Raw genomic sequence first — 19514 nt, 5'->3', positions numbered from 1 at the left:
TTGTTATATCTAACTTCTAAGCTAGAAGAGAACAGAATCTAGATTCTATATTATCCTCCAAAAATCTACCTCAAATCCTTGCTCCTACATGGTAAGCAGACTATATAGGTGAGACACTGTAGTGTAGGAAAAAACTATACTCCATAAACTGATACACTGGAACCTCTTCACCTTGTATACAATTCAAAGAACTAAACACTCTACTCTGAAGAAAGTGCCTAATACTAGTATATACGCCAATGCACGGCAGAAGATAGTAGATTAAAAGTAGAACTTTGTTTCGTCTTTTTAAGGTATGATGAGTAGGTCTAAATTAATTTGTCAAGTATATGCTGAGAATCTATTCATTATGTGTTAAGTACTATGCTATGAAAATAACAGATGGAATCACTATAAAATCCCATCAATAATAAACTACAGCAGAGCTACATAAAATTACAAAACCATGAAAATGCTATCTTTTAATGCAGAAATGGATAACTGCTCATACTAAAAAGAGGACAAAGAACAATTTTTTTAAACAAAAAGTAATCTTATGCATATATACACAGGCTTAAGAAAAAACTAGAAACACAACAAAATATAATAGTAATTATCTCAGAGGTGGAACTGCATGTAATTTTTATTTTCTATTTTGAACCTCTCCTTATGTTAAAAAAATGTCCACACACACAAATATTCCCAACTGATTTTCAACAAAGATGCAAAGCAATTCAATAGAGGAAGAATACAGCCTTTTCAAGAAATGGTGCTGGAGCAGCTGGATACCCAGAGGCCAAAAAGATATCCTTGACCTAAATCTCACACTTTATACAAGAACTGACTCAAAATGGATTACAGATTTAAATGTAAAATGATAGAACTTTCAGAAGAACACACAGAAAATTTTCAGAATACAGGGATAGGCAAAGAGTATTAAGCACCAACCATAAAGAGTGATAAATTGGACCTCATGAAACTAAAAACTTTTGCTCTGCAAAAGACCCTGTTAAAAAAATATTTGCAAATCGCGTATCAAGAAAGGATCAGTATCTAGAATATATAAAGAACTCTCAAAATGCAACTGTAAAATACATATATATATATATAACTAGAAAGTGGACGAAAAACAAGAACAGACATTGCAGTGAAGAGATATACAGATGGTGAATAATCATATAAAGGATATTCACCACCATTAACCATCAGGGAAATGAAAATTAAAATATGATGAGATACCACTATGTACCAAAAAGAACGGCTAAAATAAAAAGTAGTAAGAAAGTAAGAAATAGTAACACCATCAAATACTGGCAAGGATGTGGAAAAACTGGATCTCTCATACACTGCTGGTGAGAATAATGCAAACTACTACGGCCACTCTGGAAAGCACTCTGACAGCTTCTTATAAAATTAAACTACACAACACAGCATTACACTCAGACATTTATCCCAGAAAAATGAGAGCTTATCTCCACAGAAAAACCCGTACATGAATGTTCATAGCCCAAAACTGGAAACAACCTAGATGTCCTTAAACATGAAAGAGTTAAACAAACTGGTAGTACATCCATACTGTGGAATATCACTCAGCAATAAAAGTCAATGAGCTATTACTATAAGCAACAACTTTGATGAATTTCCAGCGAATTAGGCAATTAGCCAATCCCAAAAGTTATATACTATATGACTCCATTTACACAGTTTTGAAAAGACAAAAAGGGAGGGAGGGAAGTATGGGAAGGAGATGTTATTGTAGTAATAAAAGGGCAACAACAGGGATTCTTGTGATGATGGAACTATTTTGTATCCTGACTATCAATTTCAATATCCTGGTTGTGATACTGTACTATAATTCTTCAAGATGTTCCCTCAAGGGGAAAAATCTCACTATATTATTTCTTAAAACTGCATGTGAATCTACAATTATCTCAAAATAAAAGGCTTAGCTCCAAAGAGAAGCCCGAAATGCAACATTAATAAACTAGGGGAAGAGAGAAAAATGCTAGCATTTTTACTTTTATTTAAAAAAGAAAAAATTTAGTTAAGCTAACCAAAATATCCAAAAATAATTAAAAGAGTTTATATATTTAAGTTTTAAATTAAATAGCTAAGCACTTTTTAAACGTTACAATCCAAACTAAACTCTTAGAAGAAAACATAGGGAAAAACTTCATGACACTGGATTTGGCAGTGAGTTCCTGGCTATGACACAAAAAGCAGAGGCAACAAAAGAAAAATTAGACAACTGGATTTCATCAACATTAAAAAAATTTTGTGCCTCAAGCCACTATCAACAGAGAAAAAGGTAACCCACAAAATGGGAGAAAATATTTGCAAATCATATATCTGGGTAAGGGATTAACATCCAGAATACAGAGAACTCCTAAAGCTCAACAACAACAGAACAACCAGATTCAAAAATGGGCGAAGACATCTCTCCAAAGAAAACATATAAACAAGCATACAAAAAGATGTTCAAAATCACTCGTCATTAAGAAATGTAAATCAAAATGATGGGATACCACCTTCACAGGCATCAGGATAGCTACTATCCAAAAAACAAAACTAAACAGAAAGGGAGTGTTGGCAAGGATGTACTGAAATTAGACCTCTCATTAGACCACTTGGGCTCTGTTGGTGGAAATGTAAAATAAAATAGTACAGGCAACTGTGGAAAACAATATGGCAGTTCATCAAAAAACTAAAAATGAAATTATCATATGTTCCAGCAATTCCATTTCTGCGTATATACCCAAAAGAATTGAAAGCAGGGTCTTGAAGAGTAGTATCTGTACACCCATATTTATGGCAGCATTATTCACAATAGCTAAAACATGGAAGCAACCCAAATGTCCATGACAGATGAATAGTGAAGCAAAATGCAGTTACATACAAAGGAATATTCAGCCTTAAAAAGGAAATCCTGACATATGCTACAACACAAATGAACTTTGAGGACATTATGCTAAGTGAAATATGCTGGAAGCAAAAGGACAAATATTATACGATTCTATTTTTATGAGGCACTTAAAGTAGTGAAAATCATAGAGAAAATTAAGTAGAATGGTGGCTGCCAGCAGCGGGGAGGAGGAGGAATGGAACAGGGAGTTATCGTTTAATGCGCAGAATTGCAATTTTGCAAGATGAAGAGTTCTGGAGATGGATGGTCGTGACTGATGCACAACAATATGTACTTAATACCACTAAACTGTACACTTAAAAATGGTTAAGACAGTAAATTTTATGTTATGTGAACTTTTATCATAATCTAAAAAAAAATTTAAGTTATAAATCCAAAGAAGGGAAAACTTCTCAAATATTTGGGGAAGCTTCAGTGGAAACAATGGGGTTGGGCTGGATGGATGAGTAGAAAGAGGCAAAAAAAAAAAGTATATTTTTTAAAATGTGAGATTACAAATTGCATGCTGCTTTAGTATAACTCTTTCCATGAAACTTCTTGGCTCAAATATTGATGCTTTTTTTTTTTGTAAACTGAGCTGTATTCCAGTTATTTCTAAAATTAAAAACAATCATCTATGACAAACTAGAATGTGCCAAAGGAAAAAGAAAAGGTGTATTAACTCAAGGTGTCCTCACTTACATGAACCCAGAACTTTTTTTCTATAACACCTATTAAAAATATTTGGAAAATAGTGCTGTTCTAGCTACAGTTAGAAGTATAGTTCTGGGGAGGGGGGTGACGAGAAACAAAGGAAAGAAGGATTTAGATTTAGGGATCTAATGCACAGCATTATGATTGACTATAGTTAACAAGTATTATATACTTGAAAGTTGCTAAGTGAGTAGATCTTAAATGCTCTCACCACAAAAAGGAAAAGGTATGTGAGGTGATGGAAGTGTTAGCTACCCCAAAGGTAGTAATCATATGGCAATACATGTGTATCAAATCAACCCATTATACACCTTAAACTTACACAATGTTACATGTCAACTGTATCTCAATAAAGCTGGGGGAGGGGTAGGGAAGATGAGAATTGAAAGGAGGCACAAAATAAACATTTAGCAAATTTTTAAAAAAATAGTGCTATTCTACAGAAACTATCCACTTCAGAACATACCAAGTAAAATTCTGGTATAAGGGAAAAAGAAGCCAGAGTCAGGAAACCGAGATTTTTTTTTTTTGGCCGTGCCACGCAGCTTGTGGGATATTGGTTCCTCAACCAGGGATCAAACCCAGGGCCATGGCAATGAAAGAGCCAAGTCTTAACCACTGGACCACCAGGGAACTCCCTGGATTTATTTTTTGAATCTCACTTATGTCACTAATAAACTAAGTGACCTCTAGGATTTCACCTCTCCCTCTGGGCCAAAAGTTTCCCCTTCTGTTAACTGAAAAGAAAAGAGTGGTTACTTAGACTAGACTGTTTCTAAGTCGCTTTCAGTGATAAAATCCACTGAATATGAGGAAAATATCAGTTCTGGGGAACGTCTTTCATTTATACCAAATTATCTATTAAATATATTAAAAGGAAGGATATGATCAAGGTCAGTGAAACATGTAAATTGACAAAAATAAACTAGGGTGTAAGCAGTGGCAAAGATCTCTTGGGAAATATTTACTATGTGTATGAACTACATAGCTAGAAGAGTTTACTATTATGATCAAATAAAGGACCAAAATAACTATCATTAAAAGATATACAGGGGCTTCCCTGGTGGCACAGTGGTTGAGAGTCCGCCTGCCGATGCAGGGGACACGGGTTCGTGCCCCGGTCCGGGAAGATCCCACATGCCGCGGAGCGGCTGGGCCCGTGAGCCATGGCCGCTGAGCCTGCGCGGCCGGAGCCTGTGCTCTGCAACGGCAGAGGCCACAACAGTGAGAGGCCTGCGTACCGCAAAAAAATAAAAAAATAAATATGTTTGGGTCTTCGCTGGTGGCGCAGTGGTTGAGAGTCCGCCTGCCAATGCAGGGGACACGGGTTCATGCCCCGGTCCGGGAGGATTCCACATGCCACGGAGCGGCTGGGCCCGTGAGCCATGGCCGCTGAGCCTGCGCATCCGGAGCCTGTGCTCCGCAACGGAAGACGCCACAACAGTGAGAGGCCCGCGTACCGCAAAAAAAAAAAAAAAAGATATACATAATACTACTGTGCGTCACACTAAATACTAAGAGTTGAAGGAAAATGTTTGTAAGTAGTAGCATTTTTCTCAGAAATAAATCAAAAAGCAGTGAAGGAACAAGGTTCAAGAAGCCATTCTCATACCACTGAAGTCACCTTCGAGAGACAGTTACGGGGCAGAATAGTGATAGAAGGAACCAACTTCTACTTAAATCAAGCTCAGAATTTAGCAAGTTTTCTTGTTCCATTTCCAATTCCCCCAGCCAGACAATGCTAGAGAAAGATAGTATGATTAAATGAAAACTCCTAGGCAACAATAAAAATCCCCTCGTTGAAGACTAAATTAATCAGACTGCTATCCTAATGTCGGAGGATGATCTCAAGCAACAAAAGGAAATGAGGAAACAGACATTTCTCCAAAGAAGACACACAGATGACCAAGAGGCACATGAAAAGCTGCTCAACATCACTAATTATTAGAGAAATGCAAATCAAAACGACAATGAGGTATCACCTCACACCGGTCAGAATGGCCATCATCAGAAAATCTACAAACAACAAATGCTGGAGAGGGTGTGGAGAAAAGGGAACCCTGTTGCACTGCTTGTGGGAATGTAAATTGATACAGCCACTATGGAGAACAGTATGGAGGTTCCTTAAAAAACTAAAAATACAATTACCGTATGACCCAGCAATCCCACTACTGGGCATATACCCTGAGAAAACCATAATTCAAAAAGACACATGAACCCCCATGATCACTGCAGCACTATTTACAACAGCCAGGTCATGGAAGCAACCTAAATGCCCATCGACAGATGAATGGATAAAGAGGATGCAGTACATATACATACAATGGAATATTACTCAGCCACGAAAAGGAATGAAATTGGGTCATTTGTAGAGACGTGGATGGACCTAGAGACTGTCATACAGAGTGAAGTAAATCAGAAAGAGAAAAACAAATATTGTATATTAACGCATATATGTACAATCTAGAAAAATGGTACAGATGAACCGGTTTGCAATGCAGAAATAGAGACACAGATGTAGAGAACAAATGTATGGACACCAAGGGGCAAAAGCGGGCAGGGGGTGGTGATGGTGGGATGAATTGGGAGATTGGGATTGACATATATACACTAATATGGGTAAAATAGATAACTAGTAAGAACCTGCTGTATTAAAAGAAAAAGGATATGAGGGAAGAATTTTACAGTTGAAAAGATAGGTTACTAAGTACTTGTCAGGATGCATATTAAATTATAATACATGAGACTATACAATTTAGTATATTTATAATTCAATTTTCACAAAGGTGCTGTTACTCGTTCATCTATAATTATATACCTAGAAGATATACCACACCATCTAAAAATCTATTAGCAATTTTTAAAAAGTCCTCAGTAGAATGCAGTAGGTAATAAATATGAAAAATCAATCTCCTCCCTCCATTTAAGTATCCAGATAAAAATACAATGAAAGAAATAGCCCCATTCATAACAGCAGCAGCTCTCACCTTCCCTCCATTAAGTTTTTTGGAAATAAGCTTAATGAAAAAATATACATAATTCTTAACAATAACAAAAAATATGCATACTAATAAGAAACATGGATATGACAAGAAGAAAATCATAAAATCCACTGAAGGGCATAAAGTATTAAATAAATGGAAAATTTACTTTCCTAGAAAGAGATATGCTATTGTAAAGGTATCAATTACTTCTTAAACTATCTATAAATTCAAGCACTCTCAATCAACATACCAACAAGTAGTATTTTTAGAACTTAATGATTCAAGTCCACCTGGAAAATTTTTTCAAAAGTAGAGTAATAAAGTGACACTTCCAGATATTAAGCATACTATAATGAGGAGAGGAGGGAAAATGAAGATAGCATAACAAAAACACAATAAATAAAAAAGAAGACTTTCATATAGATTAAGTATATTTGGGAATTTTCTATTGATAAAGATAGAATTTTAGAAGTAAAAAAGGTGATTTATTCAATAAATGGTGTTACAACAACTGGTTAGAAATTTGGAGAGAATCAATCTAGATAATTATTTCACTCCCTAAGCCAAAGTAAGAAAACTTAGGTTATTATTTTTATAATCTTGGCATTAATCCTTTCTAAGAATACCCTTAAGCCCAAAAATGCACAGACTGACAAATATGACTACATTAAAATTTAAACTTCTAAATGGCAAACACCATAACCAAAGCATATAAGTAACAAGTCAACTAAATCCATGTAGAACACAAAAGGCATACAAATATGTAATATTCCTAAAAGAATTTTTACATTTAACTTGCCAACATCACAGTTAGTAAGTTGCAATCTGACTCCAAAGCCTATGTTATATATATACTACTATGCTGCCTGTCTCAGATTTGCACAAGTACTTTAGCTAATATCCAATTTGTTCAAGAATGCTCATAAAGAGGTACTCTCATATATAATTGGTGGAAGTATAAATGGATACAAACTCTTCTGAGGGAATTTGATTCTATCAATTTCAACTACACACATAGCAAATGCACTTTAGGTATTTATCCACCAGAAAAAATTCATACAAGTGTAAAAATTTACATGCAAAGAATACAAGAATAAACCTATATTCTGTACAGCACTGTCATGTATATGAAACAAAATTCATATTTATGGCAAGACAAGAGAAATTTAAATGTAAAATTTTTCTCTGCCTTCCCCTCACACTGTACATTGTGTATCCACATTATGCATTGACCAAACCTCCCCCACCAGCAGGAATACCTGCTCAACCATAAACAGCAACATTCTGCCAGCATCAACACGACGACTCAAAGGATACCATTCCTTCTTGACCCTGTAAAGGGTCACATGACCCACCACAATGGCACTTATATCTGGATTATATAAACTGTCAATAATTTATCGTACAGCCCTCTGTCTCAAAAAAAACTTATATACTATGTGTTGACTTCTAATAGGTGGAATAGTTCTCAGAGCTTTCTGAGATGCTCTTCCCAGGTTATAATCCTCAAATTTGGCTCAAATATAATTTTCCAATTCTTAGATGGACTGATTAATTTTTCATCAACATGTATAACAACCTAGAAACAATTCTAATGCTAATTAACACATATACATACCTACTATATCCCCTTAAATATAAATGAAATATATCTTCCATTTTTGTTTAAAGATACTTACACATGTACACACATGCACACTTACATGTTTGAATACATACAGAAGTCTTCAGAAGAATAAAAAACACACTGAGGATCTCTGGGAAGTGGAATTATAGGGAATTTTCATCTTCTATATTATAAATTTCTGTATTTGAATTTGTACAACGAGTAAAAAAAAAAAAATTAAGGTAATTGTTTTAGCCCTTTGCCTAAAAAAAGCCTCTCAGTGCTTGTACCTTGCCCAGCCCTCCAAGCCTACCCTAAAGTATGTCACTCTATAGATACCTAAAAGACAGAATTGATAGAAATGGTACTGATTTCAATAACCAAGTTCAAAAAAGATAAAGAAGATAGACTCTCAGGGTTTCTAGCTTGGGAACAATTTTCAAAAGAAAGAGCATACAGGACATTATGTTGCTATCAGGTATCTCTGACCCATCGAACTGCATCTACTATACAAAGTCTCTGATATTCTTCAGCTAGCCCCAGGACAATTAACTAAATCTTTTCAAGTACCCAGAGATTAACAGGGCACCCAAAGAATCCGTTTGTTGCCACCAGGATCCTTATCTTTTCCTAAAAGACTGAGAGTAAATCTATTCTAGCCACAAAAAGATATCCCAATATGCCTCTAAAATCACTTCCAAAATCTCCAGGGATGGGGGAAGTCAAACCAACTTATTCTAGACTGGGTGATAGCCTCGGCAAGGAGATTCATTTTTGGATTACACGTTTCTTGTGTCGGCCCTAATACAAATGACACAACTTTCTCTTACCCCAGCCCACAGCATTCTAGAATTGGTCTAAGGTTTGAAATTCCAAGGACACAATTATCAAGAAAATAAGATACATGCTCCAAACTTTGGGATTATATAAACAATAAAGCCTTCATATGGAAAAATACAATTGCACCAAAATCACTGCATTCATACTAAAATAGAGCCCCAACATTATCTCCATAAGGAACCTATCCAACATAGACCATAAACGTACTGATTCATTCCATCCACCTTTCATATAGTAACCTGGAATTACTAAGGAATGAAATATTTCACCTAAGTATATTTTACCACGTGCTACATTTTAGAATTTTATCCCTTTAGAAATACGTCAAAAATTAACTGGACTACAGGGACTTCTGGTTGAAAATGTCTCATCAAATGTTTAACTCATCTCCCTCACCAAAAAAAAAAAAAAAGTACAGAAACAAAACTAGTTCTCACTATCAGAAAAAAGTTACAAATATGGAAAGGGAAAACACTAGAATGAACTCTGTGGTGCTGGATTAGAACCAGAAGTACCACTGCAAAATCATTCTATATTTATAGAAATATAGATGTAAATGTGAATGTGTACGTGTGCACACATAAAAATATCCCCTACCTCTACATACTAAGAAGGCCAGGTGCAGCAACGCTCCAAGAGCAATGAGCACAAGAAGTGCCCCGATCCCGGCTTCTAAGTACCATTTTCCACTAAAAATAACTGGCGCAAGTTTGTAGGTAAGTCTGGAACAGCATATTGTGCTAGATACAAAAAAGTGCTCAAAGAAGGAAGAGGTATGTCAAAAAGAAAATAAACCAGATGGAAGGGGTTCCCACTAGCCTAATCAACAACAATTTGAGTACCAAAATAAATGATAGTAGATTATAACTCAGTGAATATAATAGGTAATCATGAATAGACAGAGATGTAAATAAAGGAATACATTAAAAATCTGATGAGGAACAAAATATTTACATAGTTTCAACACCTACCCCAAAAATATTAATTACAAATGAGAAAGGAGTACCTTGACATAGGTAATGTCTGGCACTTACAACCTTAATCACATAACCAATTCCTATCAATAATGGGACAACTGAAATTGCCTGGCACCTGATAAGATACAGGAGAAGAATGCAACACCACTTCCATGATAATCCTGCCAAAGATCTAATAATGAAAATCTAATTAAAATGTCAGAGAAATGCAAATTAAGGGTTATTCTACAAAATAGCTAGAGCTATAATCTTCAAAGTATCAAGTCAGTCCCCTGAAAGTAAAGATAAAAACTGTTCCAGATTAAAGAAGACTAAAGAGACATGACGACTAAATGCAATACATGATTCTAAACTACTTTTAATCTAAAAGACATTGGGACGATTTGTCAGATTCAGATGTTAGTAATGTATTCTTGTTAACTTCCTAATTTAATAGTTATGATGTTATTATGTAGGAGAATGCCCTTGTTTGTAGGAAATAAACATTAAAGTATCTGGGGGTGATGAGGCATCAGAGGTGGACAGCTTACTATCAAATGGTTCAGGAACAAAAAAAATTCTTTGTACTATGCTACTAACTTTCCTGTGTATCTGTCATTGTTCCAAACTTTAAAATATGAAAAAAAAAATTACAAAAAAAAAACTATAGTGGCACTAAAAAACCTAGGAGGGGTACATCTACATATAAGAACAGAAAGGAATTTGTAGAGAATAAAAAGTGGATTGGGGCGGGGTGGGGGTGGTGGTGGAGAGGGCAGATGACAACAAAACACATCTGAAGAACCAGATACACAAGACAAGTATAAAGTAGGATCTCCAAAAAGGATAAGTTTTCTTAGCAAGAACCATTGGAAGAAGTATGTGTCCCGGGCAGTCAGCCAGGTAATAAAATCATAGTAGAACAGCTGCATGGCTAAGGCCTCCAGCACAGCTCTCAATACTGTGGGAGATCTGACATTTGGACAGTATAACTGTGAAACAGGGGAATATTGTCTCCTGAGGGACAAGAAATATGTGTAAGAGGACAAGCTACCCTAAGGAGAAACCCATTAGCTAAATATACCAAAGACAGAAAAACTGGGATTCACTTGGGCTGGGGAAATACACTTAAATGACCAATACAGTACAGTCTGGACCATCATATAAAACTTTACAATGAAAAATCTAACATTTGAGGAAAAACCAAAAGCATGATGGACATACCAAGCACAAGAACAAACTTCCTGTATTTTTAACAGAGCAAACAGAAGTCAATGTAAAAGTAATATATATCTCAGAGATTCAAGAGCTTATGTGTGGACCAAAAATACAACCAAAAAATAAAAATCAACTCCTATGAAAATGCAAAGCAAGAGTTCTTAGAAATTCTATTTTCCTTCCCAAAAAAGTAATGAAATAATTGAAAAGAAATGAAGACCAAATTAATGAGCTAAACAATCAAGCCTCAGGATTCTCCCAGAATGAAAAGAAAAAAAAAAAAATCAAAGCAAGTAACAAAAGCTCCACAAATACCAATATCCAGCTAAGTTCTCAAAGTGTGGTCAATGGGCCCTGGAAGTCCTGGGAGACTTTCAAGGACTTTTCAAGGTCAATACTATTTTCATCATAATATTAAAACATCATTTGCCCTTTCCCACTATACTGACAGCAACGGTGGGTAAAATCACTAGCATCTTAGCACACAGTGACATCAAGCTCGACTAGCACCATTACATATTCCCAGATTTCTTTTCAAATGCCACTTTCACTTAAGTATATCTTTTTTTTTTTTTTTTGCGGTACGCAGGCCTCTCACTGTTGTGGCCTCTCCCATCGCGGAGCACAGGCTCCGGATGCGCAGGCTCAGCAGCCATGGCTCACGGGCCTAGCCGCTCCGCGGCATGTGGGATCTTCCCAGACCGGGGCACAAACCCATGTCCCCTGCATCGGCAGGCGGACTCTCAACCACTGTGCCACCAGGGAAGCGCAAGTATATCTTTAATGAAGCAATAAAAAAAAAAATTTTTTTTTTTAATTTGGCCGTGCCGCGTGACTTGCGAGATCCTAGTTCCCTGACCAGGGATCGAACCCCGGCCCTCTGCAGTGAGTCCTAACCACTGGACCGCCAGAGAATCCCCCTCCCAAAATAATAATTTTATTAAGTCTCAACTCTTCGATACATGTCTTCTTCATATTCTATGTGGAGAAATAGCAACCTTGAGGAAGAGCACTTGTGTAAATTACTTTGAGTTGTGAACTAAATTAGCCTTTTTTTAATGGAACAACATTTTGACCTTAAAGAGAGAATGAGAAATTATGGTCATATAGACTTAGGAATTCGGCAGACATTTTCTCAAAAATAAACCGAGTAAGCCTGTAACTTCAAGGGAAAAACACTGACAGTATTTGTTACTAATGATTAATATTCGAGCTTCCAAGTGAAAATTTAGAATTGTGGAAAACTTATATCTGCCACCCTGAGCTTTACAGCTTCGTATTAAGGACTTCTGATGAGATTACTGGTGACATTAACAACTTTTTTGGTTTTGTTACTGCATAATGAAATGTGTCAACTTTGGAGAAAAAATGTGTAACTCAATGAACCTGTATTTCCCAAACAACCAATACACGGTGTTACGAAATCATAAACAGGTGAAAGATTCATTCAAAGTGCAAGATACACCACGGATTTTCAGATAACAAGAAATGGAAAATTCAGTGATATGGTTTCAGATTCAACACTGCAGCTCTCCTTTAAAAAACTACCACTTGTCAAATGTTGGCTAAAATACCTCTTCCTTTTCCAACCATGTGTCTGTATAATACAAGATTTCTTCATATACTTCAACCAACACAATATATTGCAAGATTGAATGCAGAAGCAGATATGAGAATCAAGCTGTTCTCTATTCAACCAAACACAAGAGACTTCCAAATACATATAACAATGCCACTCTTTGCTAAAGATTTGTTTTGGAAAACAGGTTTTTTTAAAAAAACCTAATTTAATTTTTAAAAAAATTTGTATTAAAAGAGGGTTACACTAACAGGCAATGGTTTATTATTTTTTAATTAATTTTTAAAATTTTGTAATACAGGAAATATAATAAATATAACCCACATAAACTAAAGCTCTGTGGGGTTCTTAGTAAATTTTAAGAGAGTAAAGGGATCCTAAGACCAAAAAGTTTGAGAACAGCTGCCTTAGGGCTAGTTACTATTACTTGTAATTATACTATGCTATAATAGAGTGAATCCTCCTAAGGACAAATAAAATGTATAAGGCACTCATCCGCAAAGCAGGTTGTCTGAGACTACTCTATTTTTTTTTAACTTTTTATTTGTATACAATTTTTAAAGGTTACTTTCCATTTATACTTATTACAAAATATGGGCTATATTTCCCGTGTTGTGAGACTACTCTGTTTTCTAAGTTACTCAGTCTTCTTTTCCACTCTTCTATTCCCTCATTGTATTGGGTTGGCCAAGAAGTTTGTTTGGGTTTTTCTGCAACATCTTATGAAAAACCTGAATGAACATTTTGGCCCACCCAATATCATAGGCTCTAGCTTCATGATGCTGTCAGTGTGCTTCCTCACCTCTTCTAGTACATCAAAAAGGCAGGAAACAGCTCAGTATGATCAAAAACAAATGGGCGGGCTTCTCTGGTGGCGCAGTGGTTGCGAGTCCGCCTGCCGATGCAGGGGACACGGGTTCGTGCCCCAGTCCGGTAAGATCCCACATGTCACAGAACGGCTGGGCCCGTGAGCCATGGCCGCTGAGCCTGTGTGTCCGGAGCCTGTGCTCCGCAATGGGAGAGGCCGCGGCAGTGAGAGGCCCGCGCACCGCAAAAAAACCAAAAAAACAAAACAAAAAAAATGGGCTCTGAATAAGGATGTCCCTATGAATGAAGTCCCCAGATTTTATTACATCTATTTTGATTACTTAAATGTCTCTTTTATTATTTTCTAGTTCTTCTACCACACTCTATATACCTAAAGTCATAGGTAGATAAATAACCTCCAGATAAGTAGAATCTTCTTTTATTAACTTAATTTTTAGATATTCTTTCCTATTGTCTCACATACTATCAATTATAAAGCCTGGCGTGGCCTTAATCCAATGGTACCTGGAACAAAATCTGAAGTGAAAAGAATAAAGTGAGTGATAGAATTCCACTCTGTTTCTTTCATAAAAACAGATAAAAGAAGGCAATTTCAAAAATTTAGGGACACTGACAGAGAAGACACCTAATTTGAGAGGTAGGACAGGAAGGAAAGCAACAAATAGAGAAGGGAGGTATAGAGGTATAAGCTTGTGTGTTTTAAGAGGCTGAAAGCATAATAAAGCAAGGAGGTATTGGGGGGAGGGTTAATTAATATAAGAATATATAACACCATGATATTATCTTAACAGGTAAATCTGGTGATATTAAAGAGAAAAAAAAGAATTGAAACAAAACATAAATAAAAACAAATACACTGATGAGTATTAGGTTAATACTGACATGTAAACTGAGTTGGAATGAAAAGGGATATTCAGAGTTCAATGGAGCTGGGCAAATAAATATTTTCTACTGTTTTAAACAACTTTTTAAGTGATAAGCATAGACTAGTAAAGTTCAAAAAGAGGAGAAGGGCAAAATATAATTAAAAAGCAAGAACTGAACATGGAGAAAATAGGGGAAGTAAATGAAGCTAACTATAAAAATAGGAAGATAAAGGAATTAGAGAAAGCTGAATAACAGCTAGATTTCTTTTTTTATAAAGACAGAAAAAGTTAAATATGAAAAATGATGTAGTACATTTCAAGTGATGATAGGCACCAAGAAATAAACAAAAAATAATAGGGAGTAAATCACAGAAAAGTAGAAGGCATTAGTGCTGAGCTTATTTCCTTAGACAATTCAAAAGTAGATATTATCGAGCATAATCCACATACACATTTTTCATGGCAAACAGTGTGCATTTAAAAACTGAATAATCGGGACTTCCCTGGTGGCACAGTAGTTAAGAATCCACCTGCCAATGCAGGGGACACGGGTTCGAGCCCTGGCCCGGGAAGATCCCACATGCCACAGAGCAACCAAGCCCATGCGCCACAACTACTGAGCCCGTTCGCCTAGAGCCCAAGCTCCGCGACAAGAGAAGCCCCTGCAATGAGAAGCCCGCGCACCACAATGAAGAGTAGCTCCTGCTCGCCGCAACCAGAGAAAGCTCGCGCAGAGCAACAAAGACCCAACGCAGCCAAAAATAAAAAATAAATAAAATAATTTTAAAAAAAGAATCCGCATGGGACACGGGTTCGAGCCCTGGTCCAGGAAGATCCCACATGCCGTGCAGCAACTAAGCCCACGAGCCACAACTAAGCCTGCGCTCTAGAGCCCGCGAGCCAAAACTACTGAGCCTGTGCGCCACAACTACTGAAGCCCACGCGCCCAGAGCCCGTGCTCCGCAACAAGAGAAGCCACGGCAACTAGAGAAAGCGCGTGTGCAGCAACGAAGACCTACCGCAGCCAAAAAATAAACTAATTAATTAAAAAAAAAAAACTGAATAATCTATTATTAACAGCTAAACACGGGTACAATATATGTTAAAAGGAAAACAGAAAGGCATCTTTAGGACTTTATAACACAGGTGTTCCCAGAATAAAAACAAGACATGTGACAGAGAAATGGATGAGCAACGGAAAAAAACGTAAGCAACAAAGTCTGTTTAAAGAGAATCTAGGTAAGCAGCAATTACAAAAAAAGATTACTTTCCTATCCAACATCACTAAAATCTGCATAATCCCAAATACTTTGTAAACACTGCCATAATCTATTTCTAAGCGAAAAACAGCTTACACTCTAAACCATGTCATCTATAAGCAATTATTTAAAATAAATTCCCAAATATGCACCTAATTTTCTGAAATTTTCATGTGTTTCTTAAAGGTATCATTTACTACCAAGAGCTCAATACCAATATTCCTAAAATACCTGAATTTTAGAGATTTACCAATGATACATGCAAAATGTCTCTAACTATAATTATCACTTCATTAATAAAAAAATGCAATAAAAATTTGCTTTCCATATTTGAACCTCTGTAAGCTTTTTATACATGAAGTTTGTAATAGTTTGTTCTCAAACAGCAGGCAGACTTCATAACATAATATTTGAATTAATTAGTTGAAAGATTAAGTTTAGCACTATGGAATACTCTTAAGTACCTTCAATAAACAGTGCCATTAAGAGAGCATTTTGCGCAAACACCTTGGACATACTCTAGATTTGCCAATTTAATCTAAGAAAACCCACACAATGTTAACAGTATCCAAAATTTGAAGCCATTTTAAAATATTTTAATTATCATCTTTTTTAAACCTCTTTTCACTGTCACATTTTAAACGAGACTTTGAAAAATATTTATAGTTTGACAATAGTATAAAACCTAAAATTCATTACGTTAATTCAGTGCTAACCTAATAAAATTCTAAGTAAACTTAAAAGTAAATTTTGCCTTGTTAAGGGGAAAAAAAGGACTCAAAGGCAACTACAAAGGTGAACATCTCACTTTTAAAAATGTGTTGTCTGCATTTAAACATACTATTGCTCCCTCAAGGAAAAAAAAAAAATCAAGAGCTATATTTAAAAACAGGGATTTATTTAAGTAGGTATTTTCGAGGGCTATAATACTTTTTATAAGTAAAATTCACTAATGCAGAGAAACATTTTCACAAAGTGATAATTCTCTATAAAAGACTTGCTCTATTAAGGTTTTGCTGCTCGGAAGCCAAGTATAAACCATATAAGGAAACCAAAGTTCAATGCCATTTATTTTGTTCCCCTCTTTCAGATGCCCAAGAATAATAACCTCTTTTGTTGCCTAATGATACGTCCCAAAATCATAAAGTAGATTAGTTATACGCTTTAAATTTCTGGATAAAGCCACTTTGACCTAACAGGAATTACCTGATGGGTGACAAATCTTACCAACAATTTAAAAAATTAAAAAAATTTTAAAAAGGAGCTCCAGAGACTAAGCTCTACGGAAAAATTCAAAACAGTACAGGGTAAGACTTAAAAGATTCCCATTCTGAAATATACTTGTGAAATAATTTGATCCTGTCCTTTAAGACCTACCTTTTCTCGTCTTTGAACTAAAGAAAGCCACCTATTTTTCCTTGAGGTAGCATGGGCAAATAAACATCAGTTTATATTTAAGATACACCTACCAACAAAATACCATATTTATTTAATATTTATTTAAAAGCACAGTACTATCTTTCACCTCCCTTTACCACAAAAGTACTGGGGGAAAAAACAACCTTAAAAAGACACACATTAAAACACCACTGAAGAAACCGTTTGTGTTTGCTGCGACCAAAACTAGTTTCATCTATACAGACTACGGACTGGTTCAGAAGTGTTTACATCTATAACTGACTGGTGGAATGTCCCCCCTGCTTCACTAATCCCTGCCCCCAAGGCAGATACTCATCACTTTCTGGGCGGCAGAACCGGCCAAAACACTTGGGCCAACACAAAAATGTAAATACTGTACTATTCAAAAAGCACAGCTGTTTATCACAATCAACGTGATGATGCCCATGAAAATTGTTTTAAGCGTTTTACTTGCCTTCCTGTATCTTCTGTTCTGAACTGCACAGAAGTCCTAACAAGCCAAACCACTTACAGGTGTTCACGTTTGTTTTTTAATTATAACTCTCTCTTTGTCCATAATACTTACTCCCTCCTTTTTCTTTCTACTAAGTCAGTAACAAGAAAAACCTAGACGACAGTTGCTTTCAATTAATTAACCCAACAAGTATTATCAAGTTCTAAATGTCTGAAAGGAACAAGTTATTGAAGAAATGTATTACCTACCTAGGAAAACGACTAAGAATGGCAAAGTTTTTGGCTTATAAGATCCAAATGAAATATACCCATAAAGGTTGGTACTAAAAAAATCTCTATATACAATTAAACACAAAAGCCAAGTAATCGGTAACAGTATAAACAAATGTGGCAGCCATCTCAGCAGCAGCAAATCCCTCCCCGCAGTGACCTAACTTTCTTCCAAAACAATAAGTTGCCGGATTCAGCAACTTAATAAATCAGAAATATACATCGTATATGTTCCGGGAAACTAAAACTTCTGGACCTTGTGCCGAACAAAGGCACTCCTTCCTCGGATTGCTGAAAACTTTTCGACCCACCGCACTCTTACAACCTCTTCTAAAATAACCAGAGTCCAGATGGTAGAAGAAGGAATAAAATCAGTTCTACTATTCAGCACCCAAAACACTATCCAGTTCGACATCAGAAAGGGAGAATCTAGGTGAACTTCAGAAAAAGTGAAAAACGCTAAAGTTCCCTCACTTTCCTGGCCCGGGAGCTTTGTGACTCGTAGACACTTGTGAAAATTACCTTTCGGTCGGGCAGTGTCTCAGGGCCGCTTTTTCAAGGCTTCGCCTGACATGATTTCCTTCCCTTCATTAGTCACTTCGGATCCAGCCGAATTTCTCTCTCTGGTGAGAGCGGATGTGAAGTGGCCTCCCGCAGTAGGAAGAGTAGGTGGCTTTGGTGGGGGCTGGGACGCGGACTGGTTTCCTGGTCTCGAGTTCTGCAGGAGTTTCCCAGACCCAACTAGGATCTCCGCCGAAAAACAAAAACTTTTCACTCGTGACACCGCCCGGAATTACCGTGCGAAACTCACTTCCTGCCGTGGCGAGCAGCAGGATCCAACTCGGTCCAGAGGAACCCGGAAAACCAGCTCCACGCGCGCCGGGGAGGGGGAGGGCAGGGGACGTCAGCTGCGAACCTGGGACTCCGGGCGACCCGCGCGCCCCGACACCCGACGGCGGCAGAACCTGGCCGGCGGGGGGCGAAGACGCCGCCGGTGCGCTGGGCGAGCCTCGGCCGCGCTAGGCCGCCACCTCCTTCTCGCCGCCGCCCCCGGAGCCGGGCGGCGGGGTTATTGTCTCGATAGCGCCTGCCGCGCCCTTCGCCTGCGCCGCTGCCGCGGCCGCCCCGAGCTACAGCCGAGGGGCCGGACAGGCTCGATGGCGGCCCCCTCCCCGGGCCGTCCGTCGGGCCGTCCGTCCTTCCGTCCGTCCCTCCCCGCTTTCCCTTCTCGCCCTCGAGCCCTCTTCTCCTCCCTCTCCCGTTTCCCCGCCGCCGTCCCCTCGCTCCCCTCCTCGTTCTTCTTCCCCGGCGGCGGCGGCTCCCCCGGGAAGCGCAGGGGGTGGGGGCAGGCGGCAGCTTCGTCTCCTCACGAGCTCGCGGGGCCGCGGCAGGGGCCGAGGCTGCGTCCCGCGCCACCGCGCCACATTCACTCGAGCGAGAGAGTGCGAGGGGCGGGGAGGGGAGGGAGGGAGAGGAGAGAAAGGAGGAGGAAGGGGGCTGGGGCGGAGGGGAGTTACTGCCTCACAGGCCGCGGCGGCAACAGCAACACCGCCCCGGTGGCGACGGGGGAAGAGACTGCGCGCGGCGGCGGCTCCGCGGCGGGGGCGGGGGCGAGGGCGGGGCGGCCTCCCGCGGGCTTCG

The 19514-nt window shown here is 38.0% G+C and overlaps 1 protein-coding gene across 8 annotated transcripts in view; it reads right to left on the bottom strand.

Moving 5' to 3' along the window:
- Positions 1 to 18833, bottom strand: part of ERBIN (erbb2 interacting protein) — a 109783-nt gene extending 90950 nt beyond the window's left edge. For all 8 annotated transcript variants that reach the window (XM_082650641.1, XM_082650643.1, XM_082650645.1 and 5 more), the window contains exon 1: positions 18396 to 18833. The gene's annotated coding sequence lies outside the window, so the exon portion shown is untranslated. The remainder of the gene's footprint in view (positions 1 to 18395) is intronic.
- Positions 18834 to 19514: the final 681 nt, after the last annotated feature.

This window comes from Grampus griseus (genome assembly GCF_964374135.1).
Source record: "Grampus griseus genome assembly, chromosome: 3".
Lineage (NCBI taxonomy): Eukaryota > Metazoa > Chordata > Mammalia > Artiodactyla > Delphinidae > Grampus > Grampus griseus.
This window is presented reverse-complemented; position numbering and strand designations above follow the sequence as displayed.